Here is a 23743-nt window from a genome sequence, read left to right on the forward strand (position 1 = left end):
GAGAGAGAGAGAGAGAGAGAGAGAGAGAAGAGAATGATAAACTGAATAGTAAAGAGAGAGTTTGAGAGAGAGAATTACAGGAAATACGTGACAGAGAGAGAGAGAGAGAGAGAGAGAGAGAGAGAGAGAGAGAGAGAGAGAGAGAACTTTTTTGAGAAGTTGTAGGAAATACCTAAGAGAGAGAGAGAGAGAGAGAGAGAGAGAGAGAGAGAGAGAGAGAGAGAGAACTGGTAAACTGTTTAAGAAGTAACAGGAAATACCTGAGACAGAGAGAGAGAGAAATGGTAAACTGTGTGAGAGGAAGTACCTGAGAGAGAGAGAGAGAGAGAGAGAGAGAGAGAGAGAGAGAGAGAGAGAGAGAACTGGTAAACTGTTTGAGAAGTTACAGGAAATACCTGAGAGAGAGAGAGAGAGAACTGAGAAACTGTTTGAGAGAGAGAGAAATACCTGAGACAGAGAGAGAGAGAAATGGTAAACTGTGTGACAAGTTACAGGAAATACCTGAGAGAGAGAGAGAGAGAGAGAGAGAGAGAGAGAGAGAGAGAGAGAGAGAGAGAGAGAGAGAGAGAGAGAGAGAGAAAGAGAGAGAGACGAACGGGTGAGGGGACGGGACGGGTACTCACTGAAAGAAGAGAAAATGATAAGGGAATCTTCACAGAAAAAACTAATTAGTAAAGATCGGGACTTCCTCTTATTTGTAAAAAAAAAAAAAAAAGAAAAACCTATTGCACTGAAGAGAGACTGTCGCTGACGCCTGGAATGGAAGAAGTAGAAATGAGACGGGCCCTTCTTGGAATTATTTTACCAACCTAGAAACTAATTGGTAAAAAATGGTCTTTTGTTAACTTACTGTGCTGGAAGGGAGACTGACACATAGACTGACACACAGACTGACAGACATACAGAAGTGGCTAGTGGAAGAAGTACGAGGGACGAGATAGTCTGCAGTGGCAGAAAAAAAATCACAATTATTTCAAGGAACAAATCCGAGAAACTTGTTATATAATGCTTCTTAGAAATACCATTTACGCAATTCATTTTCTTATAATTTTCATCTAGATAAGTTGGCATTGGTATTTTGAGGTAAAATTGTGTATAAAATATTTCCCATATGATCTAAGTGAAGTTACTCCTCTTTATTTGTTCTGAATGCTCACCTTTAAGATAATTTTTAGAAGAAAGTTACTTAGAAATCGTAGGTTTTTGTTCCAAGACATCTCTAGATATTACAACCTGACAAAGCTTTAGGAAAAGTTCTTCCAAGAAAAATTGATCAAAATAAAGGACATTAAAAGGAATAGTATCACATTAGTTCATGTGAGACAGAAGAGAAATAGTCCAGTGATAGAAATAACACGAGAAACATTAATTTTCTAAATACATAAACATTTCACGATTTTTCAAGTACTTTAATGTCTTTTGAAGAGTAGTAAAATGCGTCACTGTTTTCGTCTGATAATCCCCTAACACTATTTAGATAATAGCAGGAGATTCGACAGTTTTTATCTGAAATATTCTATTTACGCGAGAGGAGAATAAGTACAAGTACTCAATTTACTTTCATAAGCAAAAATGTCACGAGCTGAACATTCTTCGGTGAACTGAGCCACTTTTTGGAATCTTTGTATATAAGCCAATGTACTGAACGATTGATGCGTTATCCTAAAGGATTCGACGAGGGAATTAGTAAAAAACAAAGATATGTGTCATAATGGTGGAAAAAATTTTAAGTTTTACTATTGTTGCTGATCATAATCACTCGAAAGTGTAACCTATTTGGGTGAAAGCATCTAAGAACAAATGAACCGAGATCTTGGTATCGTTCACTACAAAAGTTTGAATCTGAATGAACCAAAACAAGACAAAAAGATGCGTTCAGTGTGGACATTTACGTGTAGGGATTTATCTAGTATTCCCCGTAGTGCTGTCAGTGCCCCTCACGTGGTGAACTGTAGGCATTACTTAAGGGTCTTTGTAGCGTCCCTTCGGCCCACTAGTTGCAACCCCTTTCATGCCATTTACTGTACCTCCTTTCACATTCTCTCCGTCTTGCTTTCCACATTCTCCTGACAATTGCTCCTTAGTGCAACTGCGAGGTTTTCCTCCTGTTACACCTTTCAAACCTTTCTGCCCTCAATGTCCCTTTCAGCACCGAAATAACCTCATAGGTCCCGTCGTTTGGTCTTAATTTCACATTCCATTCCATGCCCTCTATCAAGTATTCGAACCTATACCAAGAGACATCTCGTTCGAGACACAGACCCTGCCTCAAAACCTTTAAATTTTATATTAGTAAACAACAACGCCCCTTTATCACAGTGCAGCAGGCACACCCGAGCGGGCTGTAAATATGCGCTGGAGCAGGATATTCATCAACCCGTTATCGAAAGCTCATTATATTCCGAAAAGGTGGATCAGCTCGGTACAGTGCGTAGTATCCAGAGACGAGGCAGATACTGTGCCGAAAAATATATAACATAAGGAGGGTTTCCGCCAATTTTGGATAAAAGGGAATTTTGAATTATAGGAGGGTTTTTGCCATCAGAACGGAAGTACATAAACATTTGTCATGTAAGTATTGTCGTTCAGTTTATAAGTTCTTCACTGTTTGTCATTTTTCAAGCTTTGTTTCAGTTCTTTTCTTTCATTAATCTGTTGTTCTTTGAAATAATAATAATAATAATAATAATAATAATAATAATAATAATAATAATAATAATAATAATAATAATAATAATAATAATAATATGACTTCTCTATCGTCATACTTCATTAAAATCTGCTATTATGGGAAATTGTCTCGCTATCGTTGTATATACTCGTAAATAATAATAATGATAATAATAACAACAATAATAATAATAATAATAATAATAATAATAATAATAATAATAATAATAATAATAATAATAATAATAATAAAAATAATATAATAATATATCAAGTAGTAAACACTTCTCTTGCAAAATTACATTTTTTTCTATGTATAAATACATATATACTGTACATAGGTCTGTGTTCTTTCGAAATCTACTTATATACATAAGTCTGTTCTTTCGAAATCTATAGAGACAATGAACCAAACTGGAAAAATTCAGGAGAACCGCAGTTAAACCTCGACTCTTGAGAGGCGAGAAAAACGAGGGTTCGTTATTTGCATAATCTGCCTAATTGCCATTCAAGCCATTTCTCTCCTCTCTGAAATTCCACAGAGTCATCTTTCGCCTTCTCTCCAGTTCGTGAGGAGAAGAAGAAGAAGAAGAAGGATTTATCACCTTTTCTTAACTTGTCTTTCTCTTTGCAGGCTGGGGGTTGTTAGCTGAAGAAGAAGAAGAAGAAGAAGAAGAAGAAGAAGAAGAGGAGGAGGAGGAGGAGGAGGTGGAAAGAACCTTTCTCAACTGAGGGGTGCAGGTAACTGAGGCGTTTAATCATTTCAGGGGTTTTGGGCTAAGCGAACGGGATACAGGTCGACTTGGTACGCTCCGCTTATCAGCTATTCGATATTTTTCCCGGATACTCAACTGTACACTTGGACCCCACTTCTAAAACCGTCAATTTCTGTTGGCAGAGTTGAGAGGAGAATTATTTCCAACGGGTTTGATAGACGGGGAATGAATGAGTGCGCTGGGAATGACAGAAATGATAATAATTTCATCATTAAACAGGGTCCATTTGGGTGTAAGTGGCAGTAAATATTGTTTCAAAACGAGTTTTAAGGCGACGATAATGTTGTTATATTTGTAGTTTTTCCAAGATTTTTTACGTCACTTTTATGAAATTAGAGAAAATGTGGCTTAATGAACCAATCTAAACAATTTTTTAGCAATAACTTTTCTAGATATGTTTATTTACACATAAAACAGTCCAAAACGCGTATAACTTACTTGATCCTGTCCAGAGTTATTCATACAGACGTTTTTGACAAGACATTTACAATTTGTCGTTCAATGTGCCATACAAACGATGAACAAAATTGTCAATAAATCAATCTAAAAAAAACTTTTTTAGCATTATCACTTCAGGGTATGTTTATTTAGACATAAAACAGTCCAAAAATGTTAATAACTAAAATTCGATAATTCATCGAAATTCGGTGGTCGGCGCGCCCCTTCTGCGTAATTCTCACTGATTTTTCCTTCCTTGAACAAAATTCTGGTCGTCGTACGCAGTTAATCGCAAACTTGTCTTTCTCTTCTTTGGCGACCAGACCTAGCTGTGATTTATTCGTGGAGTTGGAGCTGGCCTTATGCCAGCACGGGGTCTTGCCACGGGAGTAATATTATAAAATATCACACAATATCACCTCATTACAAGATTGTGTAAGTGGTACAGATATTAGTTATTTTTATAGCAACCAGAGTTCAGAGAAGAATAAAAAATATTATATAAATCTAAAATACATTTGTATTTTTTTTTTTTTAGTTTTTCACACAAATTATGAAAGTCAGCATTCAAGGAAAAGTCCGTTTGACCCACAAAAAACACCCAAGGACTTTTTTGTGCCCCTGCAACATGGTCGGATTGCAATCAGTTGTCCAAATGTGGCCATTTTCCATGCATAGTGATCAATTGCTTTATAATAGGCTGCAGTTTTCTCAGTTTTTAGGAAAAGTCTGTTTGGCCCCCCAAAAAAACACTCAAGGCCTTACTATTCTCCCTTGTTCCATCCCCCTTCCCCCCACCTGCAATATGATCGGATTGCAATCAATTGTCCAAATGTGGCCATTTTCCATGCATATTAATCAACTGCTTCATAATAGGCTGCATTTTTCTCAGTGTGAATTAAAGGCCCGTTTGACCCCCCCCAAAAAATCACCCAAGCGTTTGCTGACACATCCGATGGAAATAACTTTCATTTATTTTTAAATAGGTTTTTAAATATCAATGCTGTTATCAGTTCATGAAAAAATACGGCAACAAAGGCAAAAAATTATGACGTGGAAAATAACAGAGGAAATGTTGTTATATTCACGTGACACAAAAACTAAAATTACTGAGACAGTTTCGTCCAAACCTCTGAGAATTCCGAGGCCTTAAACCCCAGTCATTTCTCTTTGCATATAATCCATATTCAGATCAAATGAATAAAAGATTCACTCAAAGAACTGGAATACCCATTCCCCATTTATTAAAAATCTTTAATTACGCAAAAGCTGTCAATGATAAGGTTTCAATTTAATCCGGTTATTTATTGTCAGTCGCCTCGCCTACGCTGGAGCTTAAAATATTATACGAATTCCTGTTTCATTGGATGCCTGTAAATGAAATGGACTTTTTCTCAAATAATCTAGAATATAGGTTTGAATTATGGAAATATTCAGTCACAGACGGAATTCTGGGTCTGTGGGGACAGACGCTTCTTGAAAAGTATGAATATACCGAAAAGAGAGATTTAAATGTTAGATAAATAATTTTAATTAAATGGCTAGAAATATGAATTAAAACGGCCAAATAATAGATATTTACAAACTAATTTATAGCGAAAGATGATTAATGTTTTAGCAAATTTATTATCTGTTCTTAAAGTTATGGTCGATAATGTCTTTTTCTGGCCATTCTCGAAGAAAGCAACAGACCTTTACCTGTCCCTTAAAGAAAGAGAGACTTTATGAGCCAGGAAAAACAGGAGGAGGAATAAAATTCCAGAGTTCCGACGTGGAAGGAAAGAATCGGTCACTGAATCGCGGAATCTCAAGAGGATTGTAGATTTGCACAATAAAATGTGAGAAGTGGCCTGACGGTTATTTCACGTCGAGTTCAACGGCGTAGTGACCAATATAATAGTTACAGAAAAAGCGGGCCAAATAAATAATTAATTGATTTTAATGACGGTATTCTCAGTAATCTATGAAATGAAAATTGGTTTTATTTCATCAAAAGGTTAGATTAGACTCTCGATTTTGGTCATATCTATGATCGTTAGTGTAAGTAGAGACGTTGGTATTGCTTGAAAAGTTCTAGAAGTGGTACTAACAAAATGAAGTGAACAGGACCTTAACTCCCACCCTTGCTTTGCATTTGGAGTGCCCCATTTCTCCTTGTAGAAGGTATGCGCTTGTCTTATTTGATGGTATACCCATTGCCAGAACAGTTAAAAGAGCTTTTCATGTGTCTGCCGTAATGTTACAGCAAACAACCAAGAATCGTTACGACAATGTTTAGAAAACTTGCTCCACATTATACATCCATGTGGTTGCAGTCGTAGCATCATATGTAGAATAAGAAAATAAGCAATACTCTTCAATGAATTGACATTAGAATACCAAATAGTTGTCGAATTCCAACAATTTTATGAATCTACAGCTAGGTTAACGGTGCTGTGTAACAGGTTAGGTTAGGCAAGAGTATGATTAGCCTAGGCTAAGGGCTGAATACAGTGTGGCACAAGAATGCTGAATTAAATAAACTAGTACAGCGTTGAAGATAGATGAAATGCCCCAGATATAGATTCAGTCTATGAAAAAGGGCGATTTAGAAGTACATAAAGCATAGTATGAAAATAATTGCCCCATAGAACAGCGCATAACTGCGAGTGTGAATTTCCAAAATGCGTTTCAAACATGTGCCTTTATCCACCTCAAATCAAACTGCTTTTCACTTCAAGTACCCCACGTGTCTCTACGTTGATTTAAACCGAGTTTCGTTCAGAATATGTAGGAGAGAAAACCAAAAAAAGAAAATCTTCGTATAAATAATACGTCGAGGCGAAAGTGCGCTCTATGGAAGGGCCGTCAGTCGAGGTAAGATGATGCCTTTTCGATACCACAAAATATGAAATATGACAACATTCCAAAGAACTCCCACAATGCACCGGTCTTTCGTGGTAGTCAAATATCAGTCATTCTGGTCTTTTATCTTCGTCCCAGATCTTATGAAAAAGATTTTGAGAAGAAGAGTGGAGGATAAAGGAGAGAAAATCTTTGGAAAAAATATTCCACCAGTCGAGAACCAAGAGGATCCGACGGAGTTTCACGGCCCCATTTTTTGTCAGAATCGATTCTGAAAAGAGATTTCTTTTCATGTATATTTGGATATTTGAATTCTCTTCGGTAAATTTTTTTTATTCATCTGTAAGCTGGAAACTGTTCTTATGTCAAAGACAGTTGATAGCCGTATATCCAGAATAATTATAAAGCGTTAAGGCTTCAGGAAGCATTTGAACAATTTATTTCAAAAAACATCGCTATTCCTGTATGTATAAAAATTGTCAATAATACGATGTTATATAATGAGCCTGCCAACTATTTGCAGACTGAATACTTATTCATGCAGACGCTACCTTCCTCCATTGTAGCCATATGCGTGGGCTCTAATTCTTACAATTAAATTGATCTTGCATCAGTAATTACCGTTTTTTTTTAAATAATTATGTCGAAATAAATAAATTCTCCAATAAAGGCACTGAAAATGAAAAGGAGATTTTATAACTCGTATTTTGTGATAAATTTCAGTAACTGGTAACTCTAACTCTGCGATGAAAAAAAATTATCGAATAATTACCATAAAAAGAGTATTTCCTTGCTGCAGATCTATTTGAAAATATTTTCATAGAATTTAAGACATTTTGACAAAGGAAATATACACAAAGGTGGAATATGTTTAAATGAATCATGGTTAAGAGTTAGAATTCTTGTGGTTTATGGCAACTTTGTAAACGTTCTAATCCTTTCACTCAGACGATCAACATTTTTTCTGCTCTATTTTGCTATGCTAATTTCATAAAAAAATCTGTAAACGTGGGGATCTCCTTATAATTTAGTAAATGATAAGTGGATGGCATTTTTGCTTTCAAGCATTATCAAAATATATTTAAAGTTAAGTATACCTTAGTTTAACCAGACCACTGAGCTGATTAATTTAAACATCTAAATTTACAATATAACCTACTCGGGCCTGTTACCTCATGACAGAAGCCCAGCCTCGAAATAGGTGATATAATATCATTAAACTAATTTTCATAGCATAAATAAAAGCTTACAACAGGTACAAAGTAATTAAACGCTCGTGTAACATTCTTCCATGGTGACGTCATCCACCAAAATATGAATGGAGAAGCAGAGGCTTCCCCACTCTAGCTGTTGACGTAATGATTCAGTTGCCAGATGTCACTTACTTTGAAAAATAACAGATTTGAATATCGACAAATATTCACTTTAGGGCTGTCTGATCTTGCATCATGTTAGCTATTAAAGTTATGGAGTCACTGTAGCTGTAATGAATGTGAAATTATCCTTTATGCATGGTATTCTCTGTATTTCCCGAACCAAGAAGTAACCGACTAGTCTTTTTCTGTACTTATGCAGATGCTACCCTCCTCCTTTATATCCATTTAGGTAAACTCTAGCCCTTACAAAAATGTTGGTTTGGATCGCTAATAGCTGTTAGTTTATCTTAATAACAATTCTAAAATGAATATATTCTCATATAAAGACAATAAAAATGAAATGATGTTTTGTTACTTATATTTTGTCACAAATTTAAGTAGTTTTGTCATTGTTACTCCAGAATCCTTGGACAAAGACACCCAATATTACACCATTAAACACAAAAACTGGCAACTCTTCGAGGAAGGAAAATGTCGAATAATTAGCACTTAAACAGCATTTTCTATTTCTAAACCCCAGAAAGGTTTATAACTCAAACTCAAACCCCTACCCCGTGACAGACATACAAACACAGACAAAACAAATGAAATTTTCGTTTTTAGTCCACCTTTTCTTCAGTAACGTTATCGGAGTCACCAGTGACTGGGGTGGAAAGCTCCAGGTTTTCTTCCAGGACTTATAATCAGTTGGAACATCAAAGCCTTGAGAAAATAAATTTAGAAAATTCCTTATTTAACGATATTAGGCATCAATAATAATGTAAATGATTATTATTAGTTATAAAAGGATATTATTAGTTGGTTAATAATTTCAGGGAATGTCATAAAGGGCCATAAGGATTCGGTTTTGCTAAATAAATCAGTAAAAGTATTACTGGAACACCTACAACAAACCTTCAGATTGAACGCCTCCACTAAGCCCTATAATCATACCCGCTCAAGTTTTGAACGTCAACGTTAGGATAACCTCGGGAAACTCCTAAAATAAAGGTAAGATAAAGTATCAGTGCATGCAACGTCTATATATGCAATTTCAGTAATTATTTTCATGATTTTACTTGAAATGGAAAAGTTTAGGTAAAAGCCTAGGGCGTAATGCCAGCACCTTATCTTAAGGGTAAGCTCGAATTCGGCCATTTTCTCCGGCAATTTGCTTAGGCAAGTATGCAAATTGCAATTTTCATAATCAACTGCATAGAATTGCATGCATTACAAATCTTGGATAAAGTGAAATGTGAAGGCACTTAGTTATTTTCTTGGTTTTACAAGAAACAGAAGAGCTTTAGCCAAGAGCCTAGCACTTTAGGCCACCACCCTAACTTAGGGGTAAGTTCAAAGGCGATCATTTTCTTAGGACATTTGCATATTCAATTGCTTAGGGTTGTATCCAACATTTATATTAGAGGCTTTAATAACGGTTTACTTTAGGTAGGCTGTCATGAACCTTAGACTACTACTCTAGGTTGCGTAAGTATCAAGGTGGTCATGTTAACTGTAATTTTGATATTGAATTGCATATATCTGCATTTGGACGTGCAAAATCTCAGCTAATGTGAAATGTGCATATTTAATTATTTTCATGGTTTTACTCGAAATAAAAATGTTTACGTAAGAGCCTAGGACCTGAGGCCAGCACCCTAACTTTAATAAAGGGTAAGTTTAAATGCGGCCAGTAACATATATTTGTGATTTTAGTAAAGATTTTTTTACCCTCAAAACAAGTTTAGATAGGCTGTTATAAACCTTACGCTACCACCCTAGGTTAGGTAAGTATGAAGGTGGTCATATTAAATGTAATTTTCGTATTCAGTTGCCCATTGTTGGATGCAATATCTGTATTTGAAGGTGCCAAATCTAGGTAAAGTGAAGTTGTGAAGGCATTGTCTTTTTTAAAATACCTGCGCATTTAAATGCACAAATTTGAATAATTTGTAAACCTTAAAATAACAATGATTCAATTGTTTTCCAGAAAACCTCCTACAGGCAATTAGACTGCACTCTTCCACCAAACCCTATAATTCACAACATAACTTCGAGGAAAATTCTAAAATAAAGTAAGATGAATTATCTGTAATTCACGGCGTAAAATTTTAGATAAAGTTAAATGTGAAGGCATTTAAAATAAAAGCCCTCTTAGGCCTTTTGTTTAATTTCAGTTTTTTTATGGTTTTACATGAAATAGAGTTGACTCAGAGGCCCCTGTAGGCCAGCATCACTAATAATTTCAAATGCCATTTTCTTAGGCCAGTTGCATATTCAGTTGCATAGGATTGCATGCAACGCCTGTGTATGCAATTTCAGTAGTTATTGTCATGGTTTTACATGAAATAGAAGAGTTTAGGTAAGAGCCAAGGACTGTAGGCCAGCACCTTAGCTAAGGGTTAAGTTCAAATGCGGTCATTTTCTTACGCCACTTGCATATTCAGTTGCATAGGATTGCATGCAATGCCTATATATGCAATTTCAGTAGTCATTTTAATGGTTTTACATGAAATAGAGGAGTTTAGGTAAGAGGCGAGGACTGTAGGCCAGTACCTTAGCTTAAGGGTTGATTCAAATGCTTCTCCTCCTTCCCTCACCATCCCCCCCCCCTCTCTCTCTCTCTCCCACCTTCCCTCCCTCCCCCTCACCCTATCCCTTCCCTCCCCTCCACTCCCCCCCTCCCCTCACCCTATCACTTCTACCTTGCCTCCCCTCCACTACCTCCCACCCCTTCCCTCCCCTTTCCTCCCCTCCCCTCTCCCTTCCCCTTCCCTCCCCCCTTTCCCTTCCCCCCTCAGTCCCCTACCCGAAGACTGCCATTCAGTTTTTCTGGGCATAGCTGGGTTGGTCAGCTAGTTATTAATACATTAAATAATATATTAATAACGTCTAAATGTTAAATATAACCTACTCGGGCCTACTACCTCACAACAGAAGTCCCAGCCTCGAAATAAGTGATATAATATTCATTAGACTAATTTAAACCGATTTGAATATCAAATATTCACTTTAGGGCTGTCTGCTCTTGCATCATGTTAGCTATGAAAGTTATGGAGTCTTTGGAGTTGCAGTGAAATATGAAATTATCCTTTATACGTGGTATTCTCTGCATTTCTCAAACCAATAAGGTAACCAACTAATCTTTTTCTGTACTTGTGCAGGCGGTACCTTCCTCCATTTTAGCCATTTGTGTAAACTCCAGCCCTTGCAAAAATGTTGGTTTTGGATCGTTAATTGTTGTCAATTTGTCTTAATAATAAAATAATATATTATCATATAAAGACAATAAACATGCAAATGATATTTTACTGTATAACTTATATATTTTGTCACACATTTAAGTAGTTTTGTCATTGTTACTCCAGCATCCGTGGACAAAGACACGCCCATTACACCATTAAACACAAAAACTGGCAGTTCTATGGGGAAGGAAAATGTCGGATAATTAGCACTTAAACAGCATTTCTATTTCTAAACTATTTCAAAATATTTCATAAAGAATTTCAGACTTTTTGACAAAGGACATATCCACAACTATGAGAAGTTTAAACAGATGACGGTTTAGAGTAAGAATTCTTGTGGTTTATGGCAATCCTTCATGACGTAGTCAGCAAGAGTTTTAATGATGTCATCGACAGCCAATCAGAGGACAGCAAATTTCCCGCCAAAACAGCAGATTTCCTGCCTAAACAGAGGTTACCGTGTGAGAACAGCCAGGATTGTTTATGAGTTGCTGTTTGGAACTTTTACAAAACTGCCCAAATTTCCGAGGTTTGTCACTTTTTTTTTTTTTTAACTTCTCGTGTTTGAAATGTTTTATTAAAGATAATTTAATTACTAAAGGAGAAAATATTTTGCATAGTATTTGATGGGCAGTTGTGGCATTTTTCCTTCAGCTTGACAAATTATTATTATAATTATTATTATTATAATTCCTTAGAGAGAGAGAGAGAGAGAGAGAGAGAGAGAGAGAGAGAGAGAGAGAGAGAGAGAGCTTTCTTTGAGTTATTCTCTTGTCTAATAACTTCCTCAGTTTTAATACATATTCCTGAGTCCATATTCTTCATAATCTTCTTATAAGTACTTGCTAATCCTTTCTCTCATATGATTCACTTTCTTTTTTATTCTGCTTTGTTAAATCAGTTTCACTGAAAAACTGATTCTTTTTGTTCTTAAAACAAGACAAATATGGTATAAGCATCACTGCTGTATGGAGAATAGAGAGAAATATGGTTTTTTTTTTTTGGAAGTATGAGTCTCTGTGTAAATTGAGGGTAATAATTTCGTGCATGTTCAGGTATGTGGAATACTTATTTCTAAACATTATCCTTTAAATTTGTAAAGAAAATTATTTTCGCATTTATTTTTGTATAATTTTGCATAATTTGAATAATTGGATTTTTAAATTATTAGTTTCCCATGATGAACCTTATTTCTATAGTGGCTAAATACCCATCAATTCGGGTGACATTTTCGGTTTCTCATGGGAAACATTGTTTGTTTTAAACGACATTACTGCTGCTTATACGTTTCTTCAGAAGAATTTCGGAAGGCAACAGTCGAAAACCTGGAGAGTTGGATTCAACGCAGGCAGTGAGACGCTGGTCCCAGTCCAAGGAAGACGAAACTTCCACTCATACCACCGTACCTGAGGACGTACATCGTGGGTATTCTTCCTTCCTTTGCCCTGTTACTGTTCTTATGGATGTAAGGTCTTCTGTGTGATTAATCAACAGACTGACGTCTTTTCATCGCTATCCACCATCGACACGGCGATCCCCCTCCTCCGCAATAACTCGCTGGAACGGATGTGTTTGAGGTATGTCACCCCGAATGGCAGAAGCGGTGTTTTAAGTGGCAATTTAAGTCTCATTTACTTGAGCCGTAATCACTCCTAAGGTTCCAGTTCGCTCTCGGCCTACTGAAATATATAACCCTTGGATATATGTAACTTACATTTATGAGGTGATTTGCCTGATTTCATTCATGTTTAAAAGTCCATTGATCAGTCAGGTGTTAGGAGGAGTGACGGGTTTATGTTTACTATTGGTGTTGGAATTCATCTCTCACTAGGATTCAAGTTCATTAGGATTCTAGTTTGATGGTTCTGATACAGGTTGTACTTAAGACGGTTATTGTTGAGCTGTTTTTATTGAGCTGTTTAGGTGTGGCGTTAATTTCTGAATGTCTTCATTAATATATTTTACTTGATTTAATATTGACTTGGCTCGATCACTCGGATCTTTGACACTAATATTTAAAGCCTGTTGCCTCATGTAAATTCATAATATTCTTAAGGTGTTTTCAAAGGTGCTTTTCATAATTTCAGAATTCCAAGGGCGAGACTTTGAATCATTTTTTCTGTCAGTTTCTCTTAAAATTTATTTCATATTCCTCATGTAAATTCATAATATTCTTAATGTTTTTTCAAAGGTGCTTTTCAGAATTCCAAGGGCAAGACTTTGAATTATTTTTTCTGTCAGTTTCTCTTAAAATTTATTTCATATTCAAGAGGTTCTCATATAATGGCAATATAAAAGAAAACGAAATTTTACAACTTATTTTTTGTCATAGATTTAAGTAATCTTCTTATTGCTACTCCTAACTTCTTGGATAAGGATACACCCATTACTCCATTTTAAATACAACCTGGTAACTCGTCGATGGAGAAAAATATCAAATATTTAGCACTTAAAGAACATTTATTGATTTCACTAATATTTAAAACTTTTACATTTATTGATTTCAGATCTATTTAAAACTATTTTACACAGAAGTCAAGACACCGTGTCAGCGGACGTATAACCAAAAGCGAGATATGTTTTTAAAAAAATGAGTGCTCATAGTTAAAATGTTAGTGACGTGGAAAATATGGTACATGACATATATATGACATAATCGACAGCCCAAAATACTTCAGCAAAATTCCCGTCTAAAAAGAAGTAACTGTGTGGAGTTCCTCAAGGTTATGCGTTGTGTTTCAAGTTTTTCCAAAATGGCTTGATATTTTCGGCCATTCTCCGTTTTTTTTATTTTTGTCCATCAGGAGGGACCAAGCAAAAATCTGACAGTTCAGTTTCATCTTTAGGTGTAACTAGTTGTAGTATCCATCTCAGACATCTTCTTAGCTATACAATTACACTATTCATTCTAAAATGGTAAGAGACTTTCGATTTTATTAATGAATTTTTGAGATTTCTGTCACCATACTACAAACATCAGAGATGTCATTAATCTCAAAGATGTTGGCCTAAGCCTTGCTGGAAACTCTGTCAGGGCTGCAAGTGCTACATTACCATATACATTTACAAAAATGGCTAATTTTTCCACCGGAAAGACTATATTAGTTGCTCTGAATCCAGGGGTCTAAATCAGGTTTCTTATCCTCTCAACTGCTTGTACATTACAATTATTACAAAACGGTTCCCTTTTCCATTGAAAAGTCTGTTAGTTAATTAGGATCCAGAGGTCTACGTCAGGCATCTTGTTCTTTCAACGCGTTGTCATAAAGACCCCTCAATCTGCTGGAAACATCTTGTTCTCTTAAGCTTGTCAGAATTCCTCTCAATTGATCTGGAAATACTCAGGAGGCAAATCTGTAAGATAAACAAACAGAATAAATTAGTTCTTAGGGTTAAAGGATTTTCCAAATACATTCTATGTACGAACACTCAAGCGTAATCATAGCTATTAAGATTATGATAGGTTCTCAATATATATACATATATATACTTTTTGTAAAGTTTTTGACATGAAACTTCATGATGCCTATGGCGATTTACACAACAGACTTATGTAGAAACCAGCTATAACCCACTGCTGTTTTCGAGATACATGGGGATACGTGACTTTACAGGTAAAGAATATTTGTCAGAGTTATTTCTTAATTAATAAAGGGACTAACACTACTTTTAATTAAAAAGATTCAAAGAAACAGTCGTCCAATAATCATCAAACTCTAGGAATTTAAGATGAAAATAAATTGAAAAAACAGCACTCAATGGACTTTCCATTCACTAATGGAATGAAATAACAAATCATTTTTGTGGAATGAAGATTTTTTGTTACCCTTTCGAAACAAATTTTCAAATTCATTAATGGAAACAGGTCAGATTTATTCATGATGTCGAAACGAAGCTTTTACCAACAAAGCAGCAAAATGATTTTTCGAAACTGTTTTAAAAAAATAATTTTTCCTTTGCAAATTTTAGCTGCTTCGTGGCGTAGGATAAAAGTACTTAAATCAAATAATGTAACTAACCTCAATATCCATTAACAGTTTGTGGAATATCCTGTCGAACATCCTGTCAGATTGGGTTATGTGATTTTTATGAAACACCGCAAAATTATAATGATATGGAAGCATAAATGAAGGTTTTATCTGCACCTATCCATATATGATTTTTGATAACTGTAAGAACAAAAGAGCCTTATGAACTTTTACACTGGATCATTTAAAAATAAAGCCATACAGAGAGCTTTCGAGAATGTGTACACACTTTCAAAAGGAGAGCTTTCGAGAATCTGTACACCCTTTTAAAAATGGAATCGTATAGATTCTCGAAAGCTCTCTCTATTCTAAATATATTTGTTCAGTTAAGTAAGTGTGGATTTGTTTCTCCATTTTGAGACTCATGCTACTATGAGTATTTTTTAATTAATGGTTTATCTATGTAAAGCTAAAATAATGCTAATATACAAACCCTTGGCAAACTAGCACTTTGTAATTTGTGATTTTTTTAATAACTCTTTTCTGGCGGTTTTCTGCTCATGATGGATGCATTGGGAATTATTGGGAACTCGGAGTAACTAATAGCCTTAAAATAAATCGAAAATACAATGCACGTCACAATAAAAACGATAAATTGTTGGAATACTCACTGAATATTCGACTTGTAAATGAAGCATGTCGTTGCTGAATCTTCACGAACAGGAGGTATTTCCGACCTCTCTGAGCCAGGTCCTGTGATTTCTGTAGTTGTTCTATCTAGTCATTTAGGATGAAAACGTCGCCTCTGCCAAGTTGAGTTCAATGTTCTGGCGTGAGAGAAATTTTTATTAGTCAGATTTTTTCGACCCTCTACAATTCGTGGGATCGTTCTGTAATGTTCCTTAACGCATTAATGATTACTGGCTGCCATTATAGAAATCCCCTTTCGCGCCTTGTGAAGTACCGAGGCGTCTTCACAAAGCTTTCTGGATAATAGAATATTCTCTTTCGGGACTCAGGCACAAGTTCCCCGTTGCATTAACTCAAAAGAATAATCTTCTCCCAATATTTTTTTTCTTTTCGCCTTGTATGCTAGAAAGACTTTTTGTTCTGCCGGTGGAAAGTTAAATCAAAGTTCATGGAAATTATCCTTTTTTTTTTTTTTAATTCCATCAAAGCTCAGACATCGTTTTGTAAGTTACGAGGAAGTGGATAAAAACGTTTGTTTCTTCGAAAGTTGTAAATGGAGCGTATCGTGCGTAAAATCACTGCTAAGTCTTCACAATCTTTCACAACTCTGAGGGTCTACCATTCATACAAATGGCTATTCAGAACGATAACTTGGTCAAGTCAGCTCCCAGAAATCATTTTGTTTCATCTAAAGACAAGACTTGTGTTTCTGATAGACTAGGTGCCAACCCCGTTGCTTACAATATAAAAACTTTTTTCATGGAACATTATTCTCTATGGATAGTATAGTAATACTAAACTAGCTTAGTTGCTACCTCGGACAATGTTGAACATTTCCCAGAATTCTATATAGCCGCCACCGCCCTATTGAAAACCTACCAATTTTCAACTTTGATGCTGATGACATAGAATAACTAATACCACTTTTTAGGGGTTTTAAAAGGTGGAGAATTATTTAGTTGTTTTTACATTACAATGTATAGATATAAAGTTAGAGCGACATCTAATACCACTTGTTATGGGTTTTAAAAGGTGGAGAATTCATTTTTTACTTGTTTTTACATTATACATTATTACTTTATATGTTAAATTTTTTTGAAAAACATGTAGTTAACCACAATTTTTCCTTATTTCAGATTGTGAGTATGCATGATTTAGAACACTAGCCATAGTTCCATGGTGTCCAACATCTTCACAATCATAATGGCTACTGGAAAGGGGGAATGTCTCTTCAGTCTTTGTAATGCCAAGGGAGACTTAAAGACATTCAAGAATGTGGCTGTCCAGAAGATCATCGGTACAGACAAGGTGTAAAGGGATAGGTGTTTTTCAATTCTCTCAAGAAGTGAAGTTTTAGCTTACAAATCATGTTATTGTAGCTATAGCTTTTAGAGTAGAAACAATGAACAGAAAAAGAGAAAGCGTTTGTGGGATAACATTGGTGTCTCCAAGAGGTTGTTAAAATCAGAGTGTAGTGACTTTTTCAAGAGAGAGTTTGTTGTGTGGAAAAGAGTATACCCCAAAAGACAGTAAGAACCCACAAAGTTGGGTGCAGGTCAGAAAGTGTACAACTTTAGAAAGGGGCAGCAATATCACCTTCAAACAAAAGCTAGAGCAACTTTGTGATGAGAGTTAAGATCAGTGGGCTTATGAGGTGATGGTTAGACTAGGTGGTGTAATTGGCTGATGCACAGTACTAAGTCCCATGTTACAATTGGTGTCGTGCTATTCCTGTGACCCACTCTACCATGGAGACACCTGAGGAGGAGGCGCTGAGATCTGTCTTTTCCACTACAGCTGAGAAACATTAACTTCAGAACTATTCTCTATCTTGCTGCCTCAGGCACTGTATCAAGAAGACAGTTCATATCCACAGCAACAACCTCCTTTGGTGAAAAGATGCTGGTGCTTCATGTTGAAGGCTGTAAAAGTACAGTTGGATTTTATGACAACTTTAGACAGTTTTTGAAAATTGTCAAGATCAGCACAAACCAAGATGATGATGACAATACTGAGAAGCTGGTGAGGAAGATCAAGAAAGAAGTTATGGCAAAATGTAGGCCCCAAGACTACAATCTCGATGATTTTGTTCATTACAAAGTCTTTGAAAGCACCAGTGAGACTCTCCTGAAATTTCTAGCCTTGTATCAGGAGGCACAATCACTAAACCATCACTGTCTTTGCAATGGCTACAGAAATCAGACCACTCTTGGACTACCTGCAAAACTTCACCACAATATGGCAGCTCAGAGCTTAATAAGACTAAATGAGCAAGGTATTACAAGCACTTATGATGAAGCGCAATGCTGCTACTTGTCAGTGGCTTAGTTTGTGTCTGCCAATCAGTCAGAATACCACAGGAAACTCGGACTGAGAATAGAGATTGGGCCCATATTCAGCAGGGCTGACAACTACGACTAGTACATTGCAAGCCCCAATGGAATGAAGAGCACCCATGCCATGGTCATGCAGTTCACTCAACATCCAGCTGGTATCATTGACAATGGAAACATTGGTGTGATGCAACTGAGGATTCCTCGACTTAAGAAATATGAAGTGTCCTGTCTACAACTCAATCACCAGTCATCTACACCCACCTCACTTACCAGTGAAACCTCTGCCTGTTGAAGAGTTGAAGCTTCAGTCTGGTGCGGTCAGGTTTAATCAGCAATGAGATGTGGCATGGCTTTCACAAATATATGAGAATGATAAACCAATTGAGTGGGCAGGCTTTAATGCTCAGCAAGACCAACTGGAGGAACATCCTGCTAAGAAAGCCAAGACACTGGTGGTTTTTGGACCAGTGACTGACTCGCCGCCAGCTCATCCTGACACCATTCTAACTACACTTGCCTATCTTGAAAGCAATCTCAGGACTTTTGGGATACAATACATTCATCTCACTGTCAACCTCCAACTGTATGAAACTGCAGGCCTAGTTCAATGGAATGATCCTCAGCGCTGAACCAACCTCATACTTCACTCGGGCATGATGCACACATTTAAGAGTTTTCTGGGATGCATAGGAATGTTGATGAAGGGGTCTGGTGTAAAAGTTCTCATGAGTTCAGCGTCCGGTGGAATAACTAGCACCTTAAATGGGAAAGCCTGGACAAATACACTTTGGGCATACTGTCTCAAAACTGCAGTATTGTTGAAAACCTTGAATGGTACCAAGGCATACCACGAGTTTAGTGAATACCTTGAAACAGCAAGGCAAAACCCAACTGGGAGGCTATGGGTAGACTGTCTAATAAAACCTACTCTGCTGGCACTGAAGTTCTTGTGTGGAATGCAGAATGGTGACCTCTACCTTCAGCAATGCTGTCTCGAGGCAATGCTGCCATATTTCCTCGCTGCAGGTCACCTCAATTATGCTTATTTGAGCTGGTATGTGCAACAGATGGAACACCTTCCTCAAATGGCTAAAGAAGACATGCTTGCAGGTGCACATGTTTGTTGTCTCTCAGGTGGGGGCATCTCAGTGCCAGCCAATTAGTTTGGTGAACAAACACACATCAAGCGAGGGAAAGGTGCTGGAGGCATGAAGGGCATCTCAACAAGTGGCTGTATGGGTCAACAGTTTTGGTGTATGCATCCACCTTGACATAGCCATGGAACATAGGTACAGAGGTGCTGGAGATGAAGGGGAGACATACGGTAAAGATATGGATAAGGAGGAAAAGCACAAGGAAGAAGGGGTAGCAAGACGAAGATGGGACAAAGCTGATTGCAGGAAGATCGCTCTGGAGTTGGAAAGTACTCTCACCCCCTTAATGAGCAGCATTCAGGTGTCTATAATATCTGCAATGGCCAAGTGGCACCTGACAGTGAATGTTCAGGATGCATTGGCCATCAGGTGTGGGCAAAGCAAGCAGTTCTCTGATTCTCTTAGCAATAACTTCCACACAACCATAACTTTCTTTAAGACAATGGTGGCACTCAAAAAATAGGACAATGGTGGCACTAAAAAAAATCAGACAATGGTGGCACAAAAAATCATTCACTGTCAAGGGGAAGGCCATCTATGACAGGGAAATGCTGTTCAACCGTTTTGTAGTTGTGAGACAGTAAGGCAATTGGGAGATAGCTGATATTTTCCCACTTTGAGTTGAGTCCAGTTCCTCCAGCCCTTATTGATGAGTACAGCTGCTTGAGGAAGAGTAACAAGGCTGCACTTCATAAGGCCTCACTTCCTCCAGCCCTTATTGATAAGTACAGCTGCTTGAGGAAGGGTAACAAGGCTGCACTTCATAAAGACCTCACTATCTGACAAAACTCCATCTGTCTGGCCAGTTTCTGGAACTACAAGAGACCTAATTGCAAGAATCAATACTCGACTGGCCCACTACCCTCCTGCCTCCAAGAAAATTGTCCTATTTGATCACTACGACCAAAAAACTCCTAGTGCTGAAGACCATAAGCAAGCATAATGCCAAGAATAAGAATCTACTTAGCAATATCCTTTGTGGGTACCACTTTCAACACAACATCCGATTTATCTTTTGTGGGTACTGCTTTCTGCACAACATCCAACTGGTCAATAAACTGGACTGTACGGTCACCCATGCTGAAGCAGACATCACTCTCTGCAGCTACATGGTGAAAGCCGTGGCGAATGGTGCCCAAACCATCCGCATCCTAAGTAATGAGATTTACTTCTTTGTTCTGCTGTATTGGATATCAAGGATACAGATCAATGCCAAGATTCAAATTGAAATGTGGAATCATGATATCCTGGATGTTAACAAAATAGTCAAGCACTTGGGACTAAGAAAGTGAAGCCAGCTTCTTGGTGCCTAAGAATTGTCAGTCTGTGATATGGTATCATACCCCTTTAGAAAAGGTAAACAGTCTGCGCTCAAACTCCTTGAAAATGACATACCAGGCCTTGAGAAGGTACTTGGAGAGCCTGGAGCAACCCAGCCTCAGCTCAAGGCAACAGTGGATACTGTTTTCTTACTACTCTATGGACAAAAGAGTTGTACGACAATGAATGATGCACAAGCTCACTTGTACCTTGGCCGTAGGAAGCTCCACCACTGAAATATTTACCACCAACTGATGCCAACCTGCAGCAGTATGTGCTCAGAGCTCAACTTCAGATGCCACTGTGGAAAAAGCAGCAGGTCAACATGACCCACCCATTGAAGCTCAAGATATTGCCAAATTTTAGCTGGAACATTGAAGGCTCCATCATTACACCGGCTGTCTCATCAGCCCCAGTTGCTACTCAAGAGCTCCTGGATGTAGTGAGCTGCAACTGTACTGCAAAGGGAAAGGCATGCAGTGGTGGGCGTTGTAGCTGCAACAGTGCTAGCTTTTCATGTACAGACTACTGCAAGTGTGAGGGAGGAGTCACCTGTTGTACTGTAGTCATTTTACCAGCAAGCTCACAGATATAGAGGAAGATGAAGAGGGCCAAGATAATGGTGTAGATAATAATGATGATTATAATATAAATAATTGATTTTACTATGTTCATTGGTGGCATTTTTATTGTGTATCAGATATTTATAATTTTGTCTTGAATAATGATACAATAAACCCCTAGTCCTGACATTTAACCTCTTGTTTGACCCTATATTTGGCCATACAGAAATTAACAAATTATAAAAATTAATTTTCCACCCTTTAAAACCCTGGAAAATGGTATTACATGACCACTTTAACTTCACAAAATGGATATAAGCTGTTTTTCAACATGGCGATAGCAGCCATCTTGAATTCTGAAAAACACTCAACATATCAAGTAGCAGCTAAGCTAATTTGGCTTTCCTGCATAAGTAGAGCATATTTCCATGAAAACAGTTGAGCAGCCAACATTGCAAGGCCACCATTTTGGCACCTAGATTATGACTTCACTGTTCTCTAATCAGAGAAAGCTCAAGTTCATAGGCTATGTATGGAACAGCCCATGCTCGGAGTTGGTTCATTAATTATATGTTTACCGTCCGCCTTACTTTACATGGATATCCACTATATTTATCAACTAAATATTCACTATAATTATCAACTAAATATATTTCTCAAGTGTTCTAGATAATTTTCACTCACTATGGTATATAGATATAGACCTATAATCAAATCTAATCTAATCTATACATATCTAATCTATCTATAATCTAATATATATCTATAACTACACGTACTGTATGTATACAAATATACATATGTACAAATTACATATACACATGCATATATACACATAGATTTAAACATACACGCATATATACAGTATATGCAGTAATATATTTTAAGCCAAAAACATCATTCTACTGTGTTTATGTCAAAATATTAAATATCATTATCATATCTACCTACATAATACTTCACTCATATCTGTTAAGCCACTGTACGCCATAAAGTAAGATTTATTGCACAAAGGGTTTCGTAGTGACGCTTCTCACTGATCTGTGGTATTGACTCTTCAAAAAAAAAAAAAAAAAACTACGAAGGAAAATGAATATTGTTGGTTATTTAAAACACATTCAGGCCATGATGGCATGTTTTCATTTGAACAGAGTTCTCATCACCACAATGAACAGAATGTAGCCACGCTTTGTTAGCAAAACAGAATGGAAACATATCAAGTGGGGGAGACAAAAGAAAATAATCCTTTGGCCACGAACAAAACAGAAAACTGGGAGTGATCCTTTTTCATGAGAAAAGAATCAATACTTTCAGATCAAGTGAAAACAAATGACTGGAAATCTGGATTAAGGTTGCAACGCTCACCCGCCAACGCTTTCGAGTTACTGAGGTAGATTAAACAAACTTATTTTATCTTTATTAATTTTTTTTAAAGCGAACAGTTTGCTTCAGTTGATCAGCGCCTGCCCTGTGAGCCTACAGAGGCCCAGGAGGACTTTTAACTTTTTTAAAGCGAACAATTTGCTTCAGTTTTTGTTCGTTTGGTTTTGAAGACTTGGTTCCCAGGAGGACTTTTAACTATTTGATTTGATTAAACTTTTTTTTTTTGCTTTTTGGTTCAGGGACTCTTACTATTTGATTGATTAAACTTTTTTATTTTCAGGGGCCTATTTTGAATGATAAAATGAAGCTTTGTGAATTAATAAATTAAGTTGATTTTTACATATAGTTATAAATATCCCAAAAACACTTGGTTTTACTTACCTTCCATTTTAGTTAGCATTTTATTCCTCTTTTCTTTGGGTTTATCCCTTCGTATAGACATTCTAGCCTAAGAGGGTTGGTTAGTAGTCTCTTTGACTTGTTAAGGATAAATACAGGACCATTCTGTAAAGAAAAATATTTAAAATAATAATTAAATTCATACAAGAAAGCTTGAATATTTTGTAGGCAATAGGAACAGAATCAATAATATCAGTAAGTAACAATATAACGAATCAGTGATTTGCTATGAATCAAATTAGAACATGACAATGTTCTAACTGAAGCAAAATCTAAATATTCTCCCTTCACACATTCAGTTTCAAGAATTATAGCTCGACAATTTAAAAAAGAGCTCACGCAATCGAGTAAATTTAAAGGGATGGGTTATTTTGTTGTAAACGGATTGACAACCTCCCATAAACGTTCGAGAACGACAGACGGAGAGTCATGGGAAACTGCCTTTGGGAAATTTAAATTCGCTGTAATGTTTACATCCCCGTGTTTTGCTCGTGAATAACGACTTGCAAAATTCTGTCCTGTTCGAGAGGCCGTGGCCCAAACGTCACGTTCTCACCCTCTATCGGCACTTTGCGGTTAATCCTTCGTAAATGGATTTTTGC

General features: G+C 36.8%; 2 long non-coding RNA genes across 2 annotated transcripts in view; one reads left to right on the top strand and one right to left on the bottom strand.

Annotated features, from left to right (window-relative positions):
* The first annotated feature begins 12765 nt into the window (after positions 1 to 12765).
* Positions 12766 to 21548, top strand: LOC136856661 (uncharacterized). Its single transcript, XR_010858444.1, has 2 exons — positions 12766 to 12905; positions 17123 to 21548. It is a non-coding gene; the product is annotated as an uncharacterized lncRNA (long non-coding RNA).
* Positions 13770 to 23743, bottom strand: part of LOC136856662 (uncharacterized) — a 32890-nt gene continuing 22916 nt past the window's right edge. Inside the window, exons 2-4 of the long non-coding RNA XR_010858445.1 lie at positions 23124 to 23246; positions 15968 to 16123; positions 13770 to 14682 (exon numbers count right to left, since the gene is read on the bottom strand). This is a non-coding gene — a long non-coding RNA (uncharacterized lncRNA). The remainder of the gene's footprint in view (positions 14683 to 15967; positions 16124 to 23123; positions 23247 to 23743) is intronic.

The sequence above is a fragment of the Macrobrachium rosenbergii genome, chromosome 36 (genome assembly GCF_040412425.1).
Source record: "Macrobrachium rosenbergii isolate ZJJX-2024 chromosome 36, ASM4041242v1, whole genome shotgun sequence".
Taxonomy (NCBI): Eukaryota; Metazoa; Arthropoda; class Malacostraca; order Decapoda; family Palaemonidae; genus Macrobrachium; species Macrobrachium rosenbergii.